The 21,387-nt window shown below is 38.9% G+C and overlaps 1 protein-coding gene across 7 annotated transcripts in view; it reads left to right on the forward strand.

Annotated features, from left to right (window-relative positions):
* The first annotated feature begins 5,249 nt into the window (after nt 1-5,249).
* LOC149801616 (uncharacterized) overlaps nt 5,250-21,387 on the forward strand; it is a 234,537-nt gene continuing 218,399 nt past the window's right edge. For all 7 annotated transcript variants that reach the window (XM_089955875.1, XM_089955878.1, XM_089955881.1 and 4 more), the window contains exon 1: nt 5,250-5,388. The gene's annotated coding sequence lies outside the window, so the exon portion shown is untranslated. The remainder of the gene's footprint in view (nt 5,389-21,387) is intronic.

Here is a 21,387-nt window from a genome sequence, read left to right on the forward strand (position 1 = left end):
AACCCTGACCCAAATCAACATATTTACTCCTTCTTGTTTAGCTGAATAATAATCCAGATAATACACCTACACATAGAGAATAATGAGCTATTATTAATTGTTTACATAAATGAAATAAAAAAGCCAATCAAGTCAAGAAGAAATGAACTCAGTTTTAGACAAGGTCAAGTCCAGCATACAATGTTACATTACAATAACATGTAATGAAATAAAAAAAAATTAAAACTCACCAACAAACAATTAAATTAAATACGCATAACACACGAATCACACTCAAGTGAGGTTACAGTGGCGATTTTTAACGTGGATAACTCCATCAGGTCGATTCTCGGTTTAACACAGCGTCCAACAATTACTATTGAAGTGATACTGGCACAAACGTGCTCATCGAAGGAGACTCCCCGGTAAACATCAGCAACGTGAACAGTTTACTCATCCATTGCTCGATCGCTGAGGGACTTATGATACCCGCGGTGCTTCAGCGTCGTCATTTACAGTTTTTTCTCATAATACCCCCCCCCCTCCGGTGCGTTAATGACAGTGCAGCCTTTTCCGCTAACATACTATCCGGTGAATAATTCCCGTATCATACCTGCCGTTACTATGTCGATCACCGACCAATCCGGGCAACACAGACCGTTTTGAAGCACTCGTGGGTTCTCTATGCATGGGGAACACATTCCTAGATGTGATCAATGAAGCTACGGGAATCTGTTGGCTATTACTTGTTTATCATTTCATGGATGCAAATATGGACCACGTGTTCATGTTAAATTTTTGATCTACAATCCAACACATCTCATATACTGTCCAAAACCCTCCTCCATACACTATAATGTCATCGTTTTGATTACTATTCAAACGCATCTCTCCTTCCCCCACACACATATATGCACACTCACACACAATTCAGCACACTCGTTTTAATTACTATCTAAACGCTCCCCCTCTCCAGGATCCAGCACCCGTTTTATTGTTTGTATCCAAGTACACACCCATACACTGAAGCGAAAAGGGTAGGAAATGCTGATGCACATTCTTTCATACCAACATACTATCACACACAAGGTTATGAAGTGTTTATAGATCTATCTACCTTCTCGCACAGGAATATACCATCACACAGAAGAGATAAGAATTTTAAGTTGTCAACAACAACATGCATATACACAAACACATACGCAAAACACACAGTTTTGACAAATAGGATTAGTATCTTTCTTTTGTAGAGATAAGGGTGGCATGTTTCAGTGCAGTTAATTGTTTTAACACTCATTTTAGTGGTTGCACCTCTCAGGTCAGGGCGCCGCAGGCAACGCATTTTTACTACTTGTTTTTTTTTTTAAATTCCATTCTTTCTCCTACTTGTTTTTGTGGAGACCATAAGCCTAAAACTAGACTCGATGGACTGCTTCTCCCAGTCTTCTTTCTCCTCTGCCATCCAGTCTGGATAATCCGTACGGCGGGCTTTATCCTGGATCTTCATCCAGTAATGTTCAGGGGCTGGAAGTCCCCTTCTTTTGTCTCCTGTTTTTTTAAAATATTTTTAATATAACCTTTCTCTCCTCCGCCCAGGCTGCCTTGATCTTGATGACTTCTTTACACATCACCTCTCTGACGAATTACTTAACAATTCGCAGAGGTGATTTCACTCTCCACATGTCGCTTGTGAGGGTAGACCTCTATACTCTTTTTATTAACTTGCACATTTTGCATTGCTCTGCCATTATTCATATCTACAGGTTTAACGATAAATGGCACGAATGATTGACTGACATTGGATTTAGGTCGTGTTCAGCCATTTAGCCATGTACGATAGATTAACGTACGCACCCCGTGCTACTTAAAGTCTCGTTGCAAAGGCAACGAGTGCCCATTCGATGCTTTAATGTATGGAAAGCATAGATGTCCGGAAACTCTGACAAATCGAGTTGATATCTGTACATAGAACATAGCGGATCTACTCTCGGCATGTTCAGCCAGTAGTTGAGAATTTGGCTCCACATTGTATCATATTTGTTATCACACCGGCACTAGACCCTAGGAGTACTTTTCGGGTGTGTCTTAGGCAGATCCTGTGGCGGCGATAGTAGCATGTTAGGTAGAGGAGGGTCAGCAACATATCAGATAGAGATATGATCGGCTATGAGATGCTAAAAAATGCATTCACCGTCAGCGTATGTACAAACGGCTACGAAAGCAGACATAAAAGGCTTACCGTGGGTCTGGAGTGTCTCACTGGGTAGCAACATTATGCAGAACATGCATAGATGAAGTAAGACGATTAAGAGGCATACCATGTTGGCTAAGACTGGCCAAAAGGGATTTGACCGCACCATCAAATAGGCTTATGCCACAGACAACCACATCTTCATCGCGATGGGGAGACAGCAAGACTCAAGAGGTCTTAACCTAGAAGGGTACTGAGGTGAGCCCATAGATGGCAGTAGATGATAAGAATATCGGGTGTTTTAAAAGTATGGGGATCAGGAGCCTCAGAACTGCGTCCCTCATGAGAACCACGATGAGTGTCTTGAGTATTGTTAACCTCTTTTAGTGATAACAAACACACCAGTTAGAGAGGGATCGGGATATCTACCGTCATGAATAGTATTAGGCATAAGCTTTTTGAGCACAGCACGTAGAAATAATGCTCTAGGGATTAAGGGATTACATTTGATTAAGTAGAGAGTGAGGATTACATATAATTAATTGATACCTTTGAGACAATGTTTCCAGTGGCCGTTAACATTTATCTGACCCGCCTTGTAATTACGGACCTAGACATAACGGAACAGAAGGGCCCCTACCTTATACTATGAGACATTCCATCTTTACTCCCTCCATCTATAAACTGCACGTACTTTTGTTAAGCGCCTCTGAAGAAGAATTTATGGAGCATGTGGTTGGACTCGAGAATAAGATGAAAAATAATGACAGAGCTTAGTCTGTACATTTGTCTGTCTAATGTTTTATGAGATCGACGCGACATTTGGAGCCGTTTTAGCAGCTGCCTAGTGGTCGTATAATTGTTCATCTTGTCCAAAATTAGCTTGAACTCATCCTCAAAAACAGTGGCATCCCGAAGAGCCCGCGAGCACAAGTATGTGATGGTGTTACCTTTCGCCAAGCCCCGAATTTGATCATGATTTTGAACGTTGATTTAGAGGCGTGGAACTGGTGAGGATCAGCCACAAGGGTGAGAACACCTTCATCTGTTACACCAAGGCACTTGGCTACAGTGCTTGACGTTGCTGCCATGCAGCCAACAGTGTTAGCAGCCCGCACATATTTTTGCAGAGAAAGAGAGAGAGAGAGAGAGAGAGAGAGAGGGTCATTGCTATATTTCAGCCGCATGCTTGTTCTCGATATCAACAGTCATTTTCAAGCGGTAGTTACGAATAGGAGTCACATAGGAAGCATAGGTAGTCCGAGTTTCCTTTGACCCTTGCCACCCCATTTTTGATATTTGGACATTTATGTTGGGGTGTAGGGTCAGAGTCAATTCCCTATCGAAAAGTTGGAATTCGCCGACACCATTTGGCGTCGGCATGGGGTAGCCGCTTACTAGCCAGCCTGCAAACTTTAACGAACTTTCACCGAAAACCTGCATGAAATCGATAGGAATATGATTTATTTTCTCAGATATTGCGAGTTATGTGTTATATCTATAATCCGCTGACAGGCTAGCCTGAACGATAGCGTTGATGAAATTTGACCTGGAACTTGCCATTTCATTCCGAGTCACATGACTACACAAATATCGCGACCTACATGTCAATGACATAGGGAATAGTCACGTGATATCAACAATAAATCATTTCTAATGTTGCTGCAGGAAAAATCGAACATATAAAAGAAAATCACTTACTATTTACAGAAAAATGAAAGAACATAAACTTCTAAAATTATTTATTATGAAAACAACGACCATAAATCTGTAAATGTTGCAGCAACTTGGAAAGAACCATATTCAACAAGCGGAGAGCACATGCCAGTGCGGTAGTCACGTGATACCAACAAAATACATTGCCGACACGTGCTTAGAATTTGATGAATCTGGTTTTCTCCACCTTGCTGCGATACCGACGAAATTAATATGTTAGGAATTAAGTGTACATTATATTTATGTACAAGTATTACGTGACTTTTAATTAATATTTTCGAAATCTATGTACAACAACTTTAGAAATGGTGTAGTGTTGATATCACGTGATTATTGGACCTCTGATGTCATTGACATGTAGGTTGCGAGACTGATGTAGTCATTTGACTCGGAATGCAAATGGCGAGTTCCATTCAACTTTCATCAACGCTGTTATTACTTCTCGTCTGTCAGCGGATTAAAGATATAACGAATGCTATATTCACTATTTTTGAGAAAATAAATCATATTCCTATCGATTTCATGCAGGTTTTTCTCGATGAACGGTCGTTTTAGTTTGCTAGGCCGGCTAGTAAGTGACTACCCTATGCCGACACCAAATGGTGTCGGCGAATTCCAACTTTTCGATAGGGAATTGACTCTGACCCTACACCTCAACATAAATGTCCAAATATCGAAAAAGGGGTGACAAGGGTTAGAGGAAACTCGGACGAGTACCAGATCAACATGACGCCTCAATGTTTGATCCAATACTGAATAGCACGAATTTACCTTAAGAAACCTTTGCGGTAATATCGGTAATGCCGAAAGGATAAAATCATTTGAGTGTACAGTGATGTATTCTCCTCGTTGTAGAGCAATTTTGATCCGCATTTTTATTTATAGATCCATATATATAGAAGATCATTTGTTCGTTCGGTCTGTTGACATTCTTTCCTCTCTCTCTCTCTCTCTCTCTCTCTCTCTCACACACACACACACACACACATTGTAGTTAGATATATACAGCAATCATAACTGCTTTTATCAAGTATCCCGCAGTTTCATAAGTGCATTTACATTTATCACTTATGTTACCGACCATCAAAAGTATATTGGGGTTGAAATGACCTACTTTTCTTGCCAAATTTTTACATTATTTACTGCCAGTATGTGTGCGAAGCAGGCAAGAAATCATTGAACAGAACTGGTTTATTCTTAACAAAGATCTTCCTATTAGCATCTAATTATAAGCGTGAAATTTGGTTTGAAATTATCGTTCATGCAATATTTCACTCGCATCCTTTTTGGTAGTTGTCTAAATCTCCAGTGAAATTCTTCTTCTTGATATTATTATTATTATTATTCTCAACACAGGTTTGCTTTTTCCCTTAAAAATTCTTGAGATGATCCCTCTATCGGTAGTGACGTCACTTCCACCATACTTGATAAGGATTTACCTGTGAAGTTACCCGGACATGTTGATCAACAAGGCGCGATAAAAAAAATTCCCCGCAAGACAGGTGAGTTTTTTACTTCTAAGAGACGAATCACATCTTTATTTAATAAATAGACTTGCTTGATGTAATAAGTATCATTCTAGCCCGTTCATTGTTTATGGATTTCAGTACTGATAGTTATAATCGTGTTGCCTTGAATTAGTTTAGATAGAATGTACTACGGTAGTACTAAGTACGAAAGAACTTCTTTTCGTGAAAAGAACGAAAAAGTGCGAAAAGAACTCCTGTTTTCTTTATTTCCTTATCAAATTCAATCATTCTTTAAAAAAAATTAAAGATAAAAATGCCCGCATTAACCAGTACAGTTGCAACATATATTTTCATGACATTTTTGTCCTACGACCAGTCAAGTCAGTACGTACTGTTATGTCAAATGACCTAAGCGATACGTCTTTTTACTCAAATACATTCAAATATACTTAGAATTACATATATTTTTGGAGGTATGTGTGTATACGTAGACTAGCTTTTACTCGTTACTTGATGAATGTAAACACTTTCAACATCCACTTTCTCTGTTGTTGACTGTTCCGTGATTTGCATCCCCTATTACTAACTACGAGCACGAGACAATACTAATTAACAATTCAGATGCACTGGACATGCATTACTCTTGGAGTTAATTAAAGTGTAATTTCAGCGTGGTCATGTAGGCTCATTTACTAGATTAAATTAAATATTACTTGTTCTACAATTTAATACTAATATATCATAACCAAACCAATTCAGTCGTGATTGTCAAATGCTCGACACTTTAAATGTCAGCAAACAACTTCCAGACTGAAAATGCTCTTCCAATGGACTTCACTAAATTGGGTCAAGAAAAGAGGACATCAAATAGTTGTTACTGCTGATAATAAATGAATATAAATAAATAAAATATTTAATTACGGTTAATGTTTAGAGAAGTAAATAAGACAGGGCAAAATTACACAAATTTTATGCCATAAAAATAAATACATAAGATTAGAATTAGAAATGTTTGCTTTGTCTCATTGCTGATCTTTTTCAAAAAATAAAGAAAAGATATCTTTAATTCAGCTAACACAGTGGTCTCACAACGACGAGACATTTTAAACTTAGAATACTTGAATATATTCACTGCTGATAACAAATTTACGGTATATAGATGGGAAGTACGACTGTAGTAAGATTCACATGTCACATTACTTTCATATAGATAATGGGCTAACTCTCTTAACTCATTCGGCCTTGGAGGTTTTTGTCGTTTTCATCTGAAATGCAAGTAGGAAAGACATTTTGGGGACTATTTCTGAATACATCCTAACACATCGACTTTCAACAGATTTTCCATTAGACTAATGCCTAGTTATATTAGAAACATCATTTTGTATTGGTTATTTTGCTTGTGCATAAGCAGAAGGGTAAAAGTTGGAGTTCTTTATTTTTTTTATTTTTTTTGCTTAATGGACCCATCATTTTCATATTGAGACCACTCTTTATTCCAAATGCCTACCTTATCCTAGTTCTTGCAAAGGTTCACCTGTCTGTGTGCAGTTCAGACTGGTCTGCCTTAGATCAGACGCCAAAAGGTCTAAAATCCGGACACAAAATCAGATTCCAACCATGAGCAAATTTTGGGTGGAAATAAAAAAACGGGTTACAAAAATGAGGTTTTCCCTCTGTATTTTGTAGTGGAACTAGAATGTCCAGATTATTTGGTATCATTGTATAGCAATATCTGTCTGCATTTTTGTAATACCACTCACTTTGGTATATCTTAAATGACCTTGATGCTGCAGAACTTGGAAGTAGGGTACACCCTCATCATGCATACAAGCAGGATTGGGGCTGAATGAGTTAAGGGCTGAATATGTTATGGGCTGATTTGGGTTTTCCGAATTCATTATGGGCCAAGAACATTAATAAACTGACTCCGCCATGGGCAGAGTTGTTCCTGAATCTTTTTAAACACTTGGTTAAGAAAGTAGTTGATAAACATGCAGACACACATGACAATAAAACTCCAGTACCAGTTTGTACTGAAATTAATATTGATAAACATAAAGAATATATTAATTATTATCATGTAGAAAATACAAAAAGGTATTAAAAAGTGAAAGCAGTTCACGTGGATTCAAATGCAGGTTTAAAATTTATTTAATTTGATAACTACATCCATCATCACAAGGCCAGTGAAGCTCTGAAAGTTACAGATTATTATTAATGTATATTAATAATATTTGGTAAAATATAACTTAGTTTTTGTTTAAATATACCAATAACACAATATAAATATACTTTTAATATTAAAAAGGATGTATATGAGTATATTTGAGTGAAAAGATGCACCTAGAAATAAGTGCAAGAAAGAACTAATATTTTCTTTATTTCTGTATGAAATTTAAAAATTCTACTTTAAAATGAAAGATAATTACAAAGCACATTGACCAATGCATTTAGAACATGTACTTTCATGACATTTTGGTCCTACAACCAGTCAGTACATATTTCTGATTGCTACTGTACAGATTGAAATATAAGCAATACATTCAAGACAAACCTATGCCAAATGCTCTTATTTCTAATAGGTGAATGTCTTTGTCATGTATTGAAAGAAATACATTTGTAAGGTCAAACAAACCCCTGTCTGACTAAGTTATAGAGAATTATGAACCATTCTTGTAAAATGGTTCTATATCACACATGAGTGATTCAACCAATCCTATCCATGTTAAAATTTGTAGGGGCACAGGAGTTTCTCAGAGTCTTTTATTATCAGGTACTTTGCCTTTTTCTGAGAAGTCTTCTTCTAATGAGAGTGTTCTTATTTCAGGGAGTAGTGTGCAGCTTTGTTAATGTTCCTTTCCATTTTGTAAATTTGTCATCAGACTTTGTCTCATTACCAGTGATGGTGGGAACAGTGTCATCTTTACCCATTAAGGGTATTCATTCATTACTAGGCAGTAACCTAGTTGGAGATAAGGTTGTGGTAATCCGTTTTTTATACCCAGCTTGTACAGTTACTAGAGATATGACAATGAAAGTTCTCAAGAATGATATTGATTAGGAAATTATTCCTTTAGCTGACGCAGGTGTTTGATGAGGTAACTTTTCCTCCTCGTTTGGACCAGTGAAATGATACTGATCACAGTGATCATCTTTTAATTACTTATTCTCTTTACTCAAACCAGGGTGACAAATGACAGTTGTCGTCAAACAGTTAAAAGATCCTGAGATCTGTTTTTTCTAGAAGGCTGTTAGCAAAACTGAAGCCACAGAAGTGCCTGTTTTGTTATTTTGTTAAAAATGCAGTCCTTATGAGAAAATGGAGACCACCTGAGGTACCTGCTGCTGATGAGTGGTCAGTGAACTATTCAGATTGTAGTTCCAAAGTCATACAGATAGGAAATACTTAGTATGGCCCATGAAACTCCATTGGCTGGTCATTTAAGGATCAATAAGACTAATCACAAGATCTTGAATCACTTTTATTGGCCAAAAATTAAATATGATATTTGTAAATACTGCTGATCTTGTCACACCTGTCCATTGGTAGGAAAACCCAATCAGAAGATTCAGTAATGGTACTGGCTTTAAAAATATTTTTGGCCAAAAAGTTGCCAATCTCAATATCTTGTTGCCAATTTTAAAAATTTGTCACCATTTTCATAATACAGTACTATCCGTTTATCTCAACATCATCAGGACCATGGTAATATTGTTGACATAAAAGAGGCTGTTTAAATAAGTGGGGAGTGGCCTGAAAATAAATTGAAATTTTGCATACAAGTGAAATATTGAAGAGATGACCTGTCGTCAGTGACTAGGATTTACGCAGAGAAAAAATGGAAATTTTTGACTAAATGAAGACAACTAGTCTGAAATAAATATATATTGGAAACATGCATTTGTGTAGTACATTCCACATGTGTTATATAATATATATGCATATCAAAAATCCATGAATTTGAGTGTTAGAAAATTAGTTGATAAACATGCAGACACACATAAACTAAATCCCATTAGAAAACACAACTAAAATGTATATATATAAAAATGGTAGCCCTCATTTGATCTATATCCTATTGTCAACAAACACGTTTCACAAGACAATTCACTCTAATATTTATTATCCTTGTAGCACTGGTTGTATAGTTGTTTATATGCTACATGTACATGTACTTAAATTGGCCTAGATTTTGGTCAGCCAGAGACAACTACCATGATGCTGAGACTACGAAGGGGATGAGGCTATTCGTAGGGAAATAAAAACATGTGAACAAATTTTAAAAGTTGAAGATTCTTGCTAGATATTCCACCTTCATTTAACTCGACGGCCAGATATTGATTGTTTCAAAATATTGGAACTTTAATTTGGGTTTTATGATGCCATTGGTAGCAATCGTAAGCAACTTGTTTGTTGCAAACAGGAAACTTTCACGGCACAATAAATATGTTATGATCATAATGAAAAATGAAATAATGCTTTTATTTAGGTTTGTTGCTGACTTCTTTGATCAAAAGTCTTCACCTTGCTTTGATGAAGGTTCATGTGTTATTAAAGTGCTGATAACTGCCCTCATTGAAGGACCAAACAAATGCCCATTTGTTATTGCTGAGGCAACATCAGATAATTGTAAAACATTGACAGAAACAGAATTTTTTTTCATTTGCTTAGTATATATACAGAACGATCGATGCTTGAAAGGTAATCAGTTTCCTTGGAAGTTTCAGCAAAACTATCTTTTGTGGTACATTTTTCAAAAAGAAAAAAAAAAATTGCCATTGTTTGGTAGATTGTAGACATTCTCATTCCTGCCTTCAGAGGTGGTCGATTGTAGCTAGTAAGGTAGCATGACCAGACTAACAAGTGGGTCTCCACTTTTTCTTTCTGTCATTACTGGTAGCGGTACAACAATGCCGTATTAGGATGGTTTGTCAATATGATCAAAGGATTTGTTTATGGATCCAAGTTTGCGGCTTCCTGTCATGGTGCCTTTGAATTTCTCAAGACTGTATATACAATTTTTACAGCCTGAAATGTCACCCAAAATTTGCCAGATGGTATACAGTAAAACCTGTTTTGAGTGACCACCTGTCATTTCCGGCCACAATCATAATGCACAGATTAATTTTATTATATAAATGCTCTGTCATGAGTGACCACCTGCTGAACGTGACCGCTATGTCCTGGCAAAATATGCATTTTGACACTGCTGTGAATGATTGCATCTCAAAAATGGGTATAAATTCCACAGATCTTTATTAAATCCCTGTAACAATGACAGCTTATACCATTCTACAAAAAAAAAAATAGCCTGGCTACTGATGTCTGAAATTTTATAGGGATAATTATATTTTATTTTTTCCATTGTAAACCAGACTAAAGTACACATAGATTATTACAGCACTGAGCCTGGTTGCTGGCCTTATCATAGCTACCACGATATGTAAAGAGTAGGACCTAGTATCCAGCTCTATGAATGACTGTATCATGAGAACAGACACCACTGACCTTTATGTAATCATTTGAATAGTGACCGCTTGACTAGTAAAGATTGTTCTGATCAAAAACAAGCATAAAAAGAACAGAAGAAAAAAAATGATTCTAGCTATGGGTGACAGATGCTACAGTCCATAAACCAGGCTAATATTGCCATTGTAGTGCCAAAATTAAGGTACTGGTCATGTATATTGTTTGTCTTTAGAATTAATCCACATTGACTGCGGGTGAATAATGTCTTTGTCTATTAAACCAGGAAGAGAGAATTGTGTGCGGGATTCATTGATAGTGTTAAAGGCTTGTGATTTTTTTTTCTTCCCTCCTGATATTATTATTAAAGTGATTACATCTCCATCACCAAAATGTTGACTACTCAGGTTGGTGCGACTGAGTTACGCTTTGTTTATAGAGTTAATCCCTGGATGTCTTCTTTGAATTAAGCCATTGACTTTTGTCTCTTGAGTAAGCGATTCTGTTTCTGGATGAGATAACTGTTTCTTTTTGTATCATTAATTGTTAGATAAACAGTGCACGTGTAGATTTTTCATATTTTCCCAAAGCCAAGTAAAAACTGCCTTTACAGTTGATATTACAACTGAGAACTAATAATGTTAACACCTAGTACTTTAGTAACAATGGATGAACCTCCAACTAAAAAGAGACAAACTTTAAAACTGGAGAAAATAATTACTGGAAGTGAAAGAAGTGAAAAAAGAGCAGATCACTCGCAAAAATAGCAGTTTAAACTTCATTAAAACAGATTTGGGTGTTATAAAAGAAAAGGAGCAAATCAGAAATGATTTCATGTTTAATGATAGAAATTTATCTTAATTGCAATATAATTTTGTTTTCAGATGAATGCATACAATATTTTAGCATGAATTATTAATAAGGAATTGAAGATATGTACAGTGATATGTGGTTATTTTTCCTTAAATTGTTCTGAAACAGGACACTGGAAACAGTTTTTTTTTGTACAAACCTGCTATGAGAGACCACCTGGCTTGAGCGACCCTTTTTTTGGGCAGAAGGGGTGGTCTCTAATAACAAGTTTACTGTATTTTGTTGTCAATACTGGATAAAAATTGCAATTTGTGACAATGGTGAAGCCCAGTGCGATCCCTGCTGCAACCTATTCCTGCATTTGACGAATCGTTTAGCAGAATAATGGTAAACTGTGTCATTCCTTTACCTAAGACTAAGTCAGGCAACTAATACTTGGTAACTCTAATGTGTGTCTTTGAAAGATTCCTTGAGGCAGTTCCTTTGAGGAATATTAAAACTAAAACAATAGTACAAGCATTGATAAAGTTTATTTACTCAGTTTGGCCTGCCCTCATCTGTCCAATCTAATCAAGGGTCAAATTTTATGTCTGGAATTCTCCAGCAAATTATGCATGAATTAAGCATCCAGCAGTTGAAGTCAAAAGTGAAATTTCGGTACAGTAGGATTACAATGGAGAGAACTTTTCAGTCTGATGATAGGGTTCTATCTTTCTTGCTCATTTAAAAATTTTCTTCAGATTAGATATTGTGATCCTTACAAAGTTAAGAAGAATTTTGAGTGAGTTAAATTACAGTATTTATACTCCTGGGATGTAAAAATATTAAAGGAGTACCAATATGTTGACAGAGATAGCCAGGTTAATCATGCAATTAATTTAGTTGTTGTTGTTGTAGGGTTTAACACAGTTTTTCAGCACACGATAGGCTATACATGGCAGCCAGTATTAATGGTGGAGGAAAAACCCCGAAAGAACCACCGACCCATGAGAAGCTACTGGCAAGCTTTCTCACATACCCACATTGGCTGAATCCGAGACTCGAACCCATGCAGACAGAGGTGAGATGGCAGTGATCCGTAACAGAGAGTGCTTTAGGCCACTTGGCCACTCGGGGCCCCAATTAATTTAGTTGTACCTGTCCAACAGTGAGAATTTCAGCGATGGAATGCAATCAGACTGTATTGACTTTCGTGTAACCAATCTTTGGCATTGAAATTATGAATAATCTGGACTAGAAACTTTCACATCTGCAGCAGCAAGAAAAGAATGAACTAAAACAGCTGTTACTTGAATATGAGCACATGTTTCCAGATGTTCCAACATGAACAAATAAAATCTAAATGACATTGAAATTGTAGATCCCAGACCTGTGAAACAGCATCTGTATAGGATGAACCTTCTCAAACAGGAGTGTTTGAAAAAAGGAATACAGTATTTGCTGGAGAATGATTTCATAGAACCTAGTAAAAGTGACGTGTTCACCATATTTACTTTTAACGAAACCATATAATACAATCTTCATATGCAGAGACTATAGAAATTTGAACTGTGCGTTTAAATCATTAATCTCTATTGCCAAGAATAGATAACTGCATTGATAAAATTAGAAATGCAAAGTATGTCACCAGATTTAACCTTTTGAAATGATTTTGGCAGATTCCTCTGGCAGAATGGGCAAGGGAAGTTTTGGCATTCATGACTCCAGAATTATTATGAACATTTAGTGATGTTTTTTGGGATGAAAGGTTAGCCTTGTACTTATTAATGATTGTGAACATTTAGTGATGTCGTTTGGGATGAAAGGTTAGCCTTGTACTTATTAATGATTAATGAATGTGATTACATCTGGTGTAGATAACTGCAATGCTTACATCATTGATGTCATCATCTATAATGACACCTGGAAAGATCACTTAGAATCAATTTGGAAATTCTTTGACAGATTCACTTATGCAAATGTGGCAGTTAATTTATCAAAAAGTGAGTTTTGTCATGCTTGTGTTACATTTCTAGGACATTGTGGGACATTAACAAGTTAAACCTATAGATGCTAATGTCAAGGCTGTCTCTGAATTCCTCTGCCTTTTAGGACAAAGCAGCAACTGATGTGATTTTGGGAACCGATGGATATTTTTGGAAATTTTGCTCCAATTTTTCCATAATGAACCCCTGTCAGTTTGGTAAGCAAGAAAATGTAGTTTTGAAAGCAGCAATTATCCTGCTGCTTTTTTGTAGCTAACTTATTTTTGTGCCAAAAACTTGCTGTCCATTCGATGTGGATACAACCTCCCACAGAGTAGAGATTTGCACTCCACTCTATTATTTTACACACCACTCTATATGTCACCTTGTTATATGCAGAAGGTAGAAGTCTGCCAAAACTGTCACCAGAGAAAGTATATCTGTAACAACTTATGGTAAGCAGCGGTCTTCTGCAGTTGTTAATTAGTCTCAATTTTACAACTGTCTATTCAGAAAACTTTATCGTAACCTTTTCCCCTTTAGACGTTATTTCTTTTTATTGCTTCAGAGGCTACCTTGTGTTCCATCTTTTTAGTGGACACACGTTCCTTAGACATATACAAATCACTGTGGTATGGGTAAGTCCTTGTGTTCTAAGGAAAATAACAACAGGCCCTGCCTTACTGGAGGACATTGCTTTCCTTGCATACATGTTTCCTCTATTTTGAAATTCATGTATTTTTGTTTGCCTGAGCTACACGTTGACATTGAATATTTATTTGAATGTTGCTTTAATAAACAAGTTCACAAGTGAATTATCTTGTTTTTCAATCAGGAAAACTAATGGTAATTTTTCATGAGGCCAACTCTGTTGTTTATTTCATGTACTGTGTTCTTAGTGCATACACAGGTGTGCACGCAGTACAACATTGCATATAACCATGCTAGTTTTGCTTCAACATCATACAGTGTTCACTGTGCATACATGGGTGTACATAGTACGACACTACGTACAACCAGGCGAGGTGCGTGGCCACATTATAGAATGTTCTTAGTGCATACACATGGTGTACACTGTATGACACTTCATACAACCAGTTGTATTTTAAAGCAACAAGTAACCTTATTATTACTTTGTTACAGGATTATGTCAGAACAGTCTGTGAGGCAGTGTGGCCACCAAAAGGGCCTTTGGGATAGTCACACAGTGATTGCATAGATACTCAAAGTGCACATGGAAAAATCGTTACACTTCTTGCAAATTTAAACTTGTATCAAGGCGGGGGGAACCTTCACTCCGATTTGTTCAGAATTTTCCAAGAAAGAGTCTCTTCCAGGTCACACATATTGGGACAAACATCTTTGGTGTCCATTGAGGCCCTTCCCAAAGGAGGGTCTAGATGTTGGAGACGAAGAAAATTTATAATTTCTAGCAGCATGCACTCCTCAGGTTGTGGATTGCTCCCTCCCATTGTGAGGTAGAGCACTGTGACAGTGGGTTGTGTCCTCCCGTTAGGGAGTTAGAGCACTGTGATAGCAGGTTGTACCCTCCTTTGAAGGAGGTGGAGCATCACAATCATATGGTTGCACCCTCCCTTTAGGGATGTAGAGCACAGCAGTACATCGTGCTTCTGGAAGCATGTTGCCCCACTTCTGTTTGGGAGGCAAAACACCACACCCATGATGCACATAGTGATACATCTTTGAAGATGAGGTCTTCCCGTCTATCACTTATCTTCCTCTCCGTATGGGGACAGGACAAGGACAGAGCTTCTACCACCACCCTTTAACATCCCGTCTGTACCAGATTTGCATTCTATTCACAGGACTTGGGCTAGGGATGGGGACTGCATCAGTGTTCCCCTGTTCCCAATTATACCTAGGATCCCTTTTGGGATGTGGGGCCTTCCACCTCAGGGCCCTTGGTCCATTATGCACCCATGGGCTAGTGGACCTTCCCTCATAGTTGAGTGATGCTGCCGCTCTTGTACCACTATCACCTCATCACCAGGTGGCTTCCTTTTGGAAGGCTTGATGTAGACAGATGTTCTTATCTCCCCTCTGTAACTCACAATGAACCAGGGACTATGGCACAGGGTGCTTCTATATCCCTTCAATCAAGGGACATGTTGATTCCTTGCCACTCTCAGAGCATCCTTGACTATGATGATGATGATGTAGTTTCTCACCTTGTTGCCTCCAGCGAGTTCTAGACAGAACTTATGGCAATGACACCTTCTCTCAGGCCCACCTTTTCATCTCAGATGGATGGGGAAGGGGAGGTCTGGTCCTTTGATAATGTGGTAAACAAGATTTACTGTCTGTTACCCCAGGACTTGTGCCCCAAATACTGGGCACACAGTCCATTAGGATCCTTTCCATTTTGGGAAAGATCTCCAGCATACCAGCTGAACCAGACCTCTTCTCCCATTCATCCACGATTGAGGAAATATCATGGAGGTATTCACAAGGCCAATGTAGGTCAACAATGTAGAGGATGGTCTGTTCCTCCCTCAATGTTGAGATCCCATATTTATTCTTCCAACTACCAGGTACATTCTCAGAAGTGGCCAGTCAACCTCCTTCTTTGGGTGCCAATGTGGCCAAAGTGGGTATTTCTATGGGAGTCTTTGCATGCCTTCCCATCAAAACAATTGATGCCATGGAGCAGGAAACTGGTTTCTTGTAATCATAGTTTTGGATGACCACCTATTCTCAGCTACTTCCTTTACTATGTTGAGAAGAGCTTCTGTGGATCCAGCCAGATTAGTACATGTGCAAGATGCTGTGGCCAGACATCTTGGCATGCGTTCTGTTGCCATGGCATTATTGGTGGACATTCTGCACATCCATCATGATGCTTCATTGGACTCATCAAAGGTCTTGCTTAACCACACTAAAGACCTTCTAAGGGCTGCTCCACTGGAAGCCGAGACCCTCTTGGGGGCAGCATTCCTACCCTGGCTTATCCAGCTTTGCTGGATCACCAACATTGATCTTTCTCTCAACCACGAAACAAGATCAGGCTAATGGCCTTCAGGGGCCATCTGCCAAAGTTTTCAAGCAGACACAAGCCAAGTCCAATTCCCACCTCTTGCTACACCACTTCCTCATCAGGTCCAAGGTGTCTACTGGCAGGATTGGAGGAACAGCCTTAGCAAATTAACCTCTCTCCTGCTGTGCATCCCCTATCATGCACATCCCAGTAGGTGCTTGCCCAGGCCTCTTCATTGTAAATGAGGTTATCATCTCCAGTTTCGAGAACAATCCCCACTATCAAGGACCCATTTTCTTTCCTCATACCAATCTGGTTGAATTAAGGGAAGAGATGCACACCCTTTTGCAAAAAGGGCAGTTGAGAGGGTTTTGAATAGTCTTCATTTACTCCTGGATCTTACTGGTCACCTAGAAAGCAGTAATTTTGGACCATAATCAATCTCTCCCCGCTCTTCCAGTTTCTTTTGGAGGAAACCTTGTAGATGGAGACAACCTCTTCATTCCAGGATGCTCTTTGTCTATTTGATTGGACCATCTCTGTTGACCTTCAGGATGCCTATTTGCACATCCCCTTTCCTCCACACCACAAATATATTGTTTTGTTTAGAGCAGGAAGTGTTTCAACTCTGGGTTCTGCCGTTTGGAATCTCTTCTGCACCCAGAGTCTTCATCCAGTTCATGGGAGTGGTAGTGGCCTACCTCTGAATACAGGGAACATCGATTTTCCAGTTTTCAATGACTGGCTGATAAACAGTGTTCAAATAGTCACATTATCAGGATCTGTTCTGCTCTTGGTCTACCTTAACTCAGTTGGGTCTCTTTCCCACCCTCAAAGTCGGAACTTGTCCATCACAAGTCTCTGTTTATGTGGGAATGAACTTCCTCACCACTAAAACTTGGTCCCGGGTTCCTCTGAATCTTGTAGATCAAATCATGGCTCTCCTAGAGATCCAACAAGCAAACCCAATTGTTCATGGAAGTTGGAAGCCTCACAGAGATTCTGTATCAGCCTTGATTCACTTAGGACTGTTTTTTCACCACCATTTGCTTGGTGGATGAATCGAGACAGATTCGTGATGGGGGTTCCCATGTATGCACCCAATCCCCATGCCTATCTGTTCGATGATGGGTCAGATTCCAGTTGGTGGGCTCATTTAGAGCTTAAGGGCATAATTCTCCATGGTTTTTGGACTCAGGCAGAATTGTCCCTCCACATCCACAACCTAGAAATGAAAGAGAAACAGTATTTCTAGCATTGCCTGGGTGTATCAACAGCATAAGGGGCCGATGTGCCATGGTCCCCTCAGACAACAAGTCTGTCTTAGCATATATGCAACATCAAGGAGACAGAATGCCCTTCCTCTTTGTGTGGAGGTCTGGAACCTTGTCATCTGGGCAGCCTAAGAGAAAGTCACAACTCAAAATTCTGGGCAAGATAAACGTATTAGCTGACAGTCTATCCAGAACAGACCAAGCCTTCTTCACAAAATGGTCTCATCACCACCCAGTAACAGAGTCCCTGTTTTCTCTATTGGGAAGACCTATAGTGGACCTGTTTGTGACCAAGCTGAACAACAAACTTCCCTTTTACATGTCTGCCCTGGATCAGAGAGCATGGACAGTAGATACATTCAGCTTCCAGTGGGATCACTTATTCACATAGTGCCTTTCACCATACTGACTGCTACCACAAGTTCTGCAATGAATCTGAACTTCTGAATTGCTCGGATCAATCTCCTCGACCTGTTGATTGATCGACCCAGGACTCTACTTTATCTCTGTCACTACACCAGGGATCCCTCCACCACAACAGCTCACACATTCTCCACCTTCTTGGCTGGCTCATCCCTAGCGTTCTCACTTCCAGAACAGGTTTTTGGGCAGAGTTGCCAGTTACATCATTCAGACCAAGGGAGCTTCTTTTTCCAAGATCTATGATGACTGGTGGAAAATCTTCTGCATTTGGTGCATTAGGATCCTCTCAGTCCCACTTAACTTCATTGCTGATTTCCTTTTGTTCCTTCTTTAAGACTAAAAGATGTTCAGTATCCACTCTTAAGGGCTATTGAACTTCTGTCACCTAGATGCTCTTGTCTTGTGTTTTGGGTTCCAGAGACCTGTCTCCCAGTTTCTCACACCCAGATGGAATCTTGTTTATTATGGTCATTAACCAAGCTGTATGTGAACCATTGAGCGAAGCTTCCTTTCAAAACCTCATACTTCGCTCTGTTCCCACTAGCTTTAGCTGCTGAAAGACAAAGAAGTGAGATTCATGCCTTGTTTATGGACACTGGCTGCCTCTGGTTCCTAGTGGGTTGCACCCTCCCATTAGATAGGTTGTGTATGGCAGTGGCAGGTTGTACCATTCTCTTAGGGAGGTAAAACATTATGACAGTGGGTTGCACCCTCTCATTAAGAAGGTGGAGCACTGCAACCACAGGTTGCACTCTCTCATTGGTAGATTGATCACCACAACAGTAGGTTAATCCCTCCCAATTAGGGAGATAGAACACATCTCTCAGGGGCCCTTTGGTATGATGATACATGGGGCTCAGAGAGATATCAACCGTCTATAGATGGACCTCTTTCTCTATGGTGAGTGCAACTCACTTTCTCTGTTTTTGATCAGGTTGACCAGAGCATCAGCCTGCCCACCTAATTCAGCTATGCAGTAGCAGCAGGAAAAGTAATTGCTACTATTTATTTTTTTAAAAAAATGTTGGGGGGGTAAAACTAATTTTAATTATGCAGTACTTAACTGCCGCTATTGTCGAATGCCTTCCTCCCACCCCCACTCTGATAATCTGATGTCTTGTGTAATTATCGTTGTGAAAAGATGGCATAATATCTAACTTCTGCATTATACTATTTGACATAAAGAGTGGTGTACAAAATAGGAGAGTGGAGTGCAAAAGGTCATTCTAACTTTTTCTCCACTCTGGCAGGATGTGTTCACATCGAATGGATGGTAAGTTTCTGACATGAAAATGGGTTAGCTACACAGTAGTGGCAGGAGAGTAGTGCATACTTAAAATTAGTTTTACCCCACAAAAATCTACATTAATTTTTTCTGACAAATTTTGATAAGTTAAAGGCCATACTTAAGAATGCACCAGTTCTTTCAGACAGGCCTGACAAGATGGGGGGCAACCGGGGATAAATCCCCAGGGCCTGGGCCAAAGAACTTTTTAATTTTATAAAAGAAAAATTTTGCTTCAGCAAGAACTAGGAGCAGCCCAGGTGTTTCTTACCCCAGGGCCCGTGATTGCTCTCTATGGCCCTGTTTCAGCTACAAATTTCGGTCAGTCATTTAAAATGTTTGTTAATGCTAGTGATGTTGGGGTTGGTTCATTATTTAGTCAAGAAGATGAAAATGGTGTAGATCATCCTGTGTGCTATTTTTCTAAGAAGTTAAATAAGCACCAGAGAAATTATTCCACAATTGTGAAGGAATGTTTTGGCTTTGATAATGGCTTTGCAACTTTAAAGTGTATATTAGTTCAGCTCCTTCTCCGATTATTGATTTTAGTGATCAGAACTCCAATACTTTTATTAGCAAGATGAAAATAAAAATCAGATTATTTAGGTGGAGTTTGATGTTGTAGAAATACAATATTTACATCAGGCATGTCAAGGGAAAAGATAATATATTATTATTATTATTATTATTATTATTTCCTCATAATCCCTGTAGGATATGTGGCCTTCCTTGGCATAGGCAGCATAGTAGTGAGGTTGTGCCTGTGGGCCATGGTCCTACTTCGCCATGAAAGGTTCAGTCTAAAATGTAATAGGCAGGCAGAGAATTGACCTAAACCACCAACAGAGACCATGGTTTTAAACAATTTATTATTTCTCAGGGAGGAGTTTCCAGTTCAAGTTTCTCCTCCCACCATATCTCCTACTAAGCAGAGAGATACTGGGTCATGTAGTCCTGCCTCCCAGGAGAGATTGCAGGTTCAACATGTACCACAATTTTTGTCACCCGGCCTTTCTCACCCTTCAGTTAAAGAGGCAAAGGAGGAGGAATCCCGGTCATTTCATAAAGAAGTGAATGAGGTTCTGCTGACTCCAAAATACTTTATATTTTGGAGAAACTTTCTGGGTCAATCTCTCGAGCAGATCTCTTGCTCCTTCATCACTCGGTTACAATCATGGATCTTTCTCAAAGGGTTAACAATGGTCAAGTTTTGCTAGACATGGTAGGGGATGGTCTGCTTCTTCCTTTTTGTTGCAACCCTTGGTAGCTGCTTCTAGCTACAAGGTTGTTACTCCTTCATGTCCCACTAAAATTCACACTCTGGATACTGAAACAGATCAAATTGGTCTTTCTACTGGGAGCTGGGAAACACTGGAATCTTTAGCTAGGTCATTATTGGCCATAGCCTTGCATGCTGATTTCTTTTCAATTCTGAAGGAGGAATCTCTGTCACCAATGGCTCTCCAATATTTGTTGGAGGCAGTAACAAAATCTAATAGGCATCCATTTATCTTGAATATGGCCTTGTCAGCAGGCTTCTCCACTTCCGCAGTAATGTATTATTGGACACTTCCAATGTCTTGCTAGAGCACAGGACCGCTTCGGTGGCCTAGTGGTTAGAGCATCTGCCTCAGATGTGGAAGGTTGTGGGTTTGAACCCTGGCCGAGTCATAGCAAAGACTTAGAAAAATGGTATTAACTTGTGTCATAGTCTGGGAAGGAAAGGGTTGGGTGCAGTGGGATAATAATGAGCTTGGGGATTTTCCATGGGACCAAAAGATTTTTAGTATCCACTGTCAAAGACTAGAGCT

The sequence above is a fragment of the Sinohyriopsis cumingii genome, chromosome 4 (assembly GCF_028554795.1).
Source record: "Sinohyriopsis cumingii isolate HCF-2022 chromosome 4, ASM2855479v2, whole genome shotgun sequence".
Taxonomy (NCBI): domain Eukaryota; kingdom Metazoa; phylum Mollusca; class Bivalvia; order Unionida; family Unionidae; genus Sinohyriopsis; species Sinohyriopsis cumingii.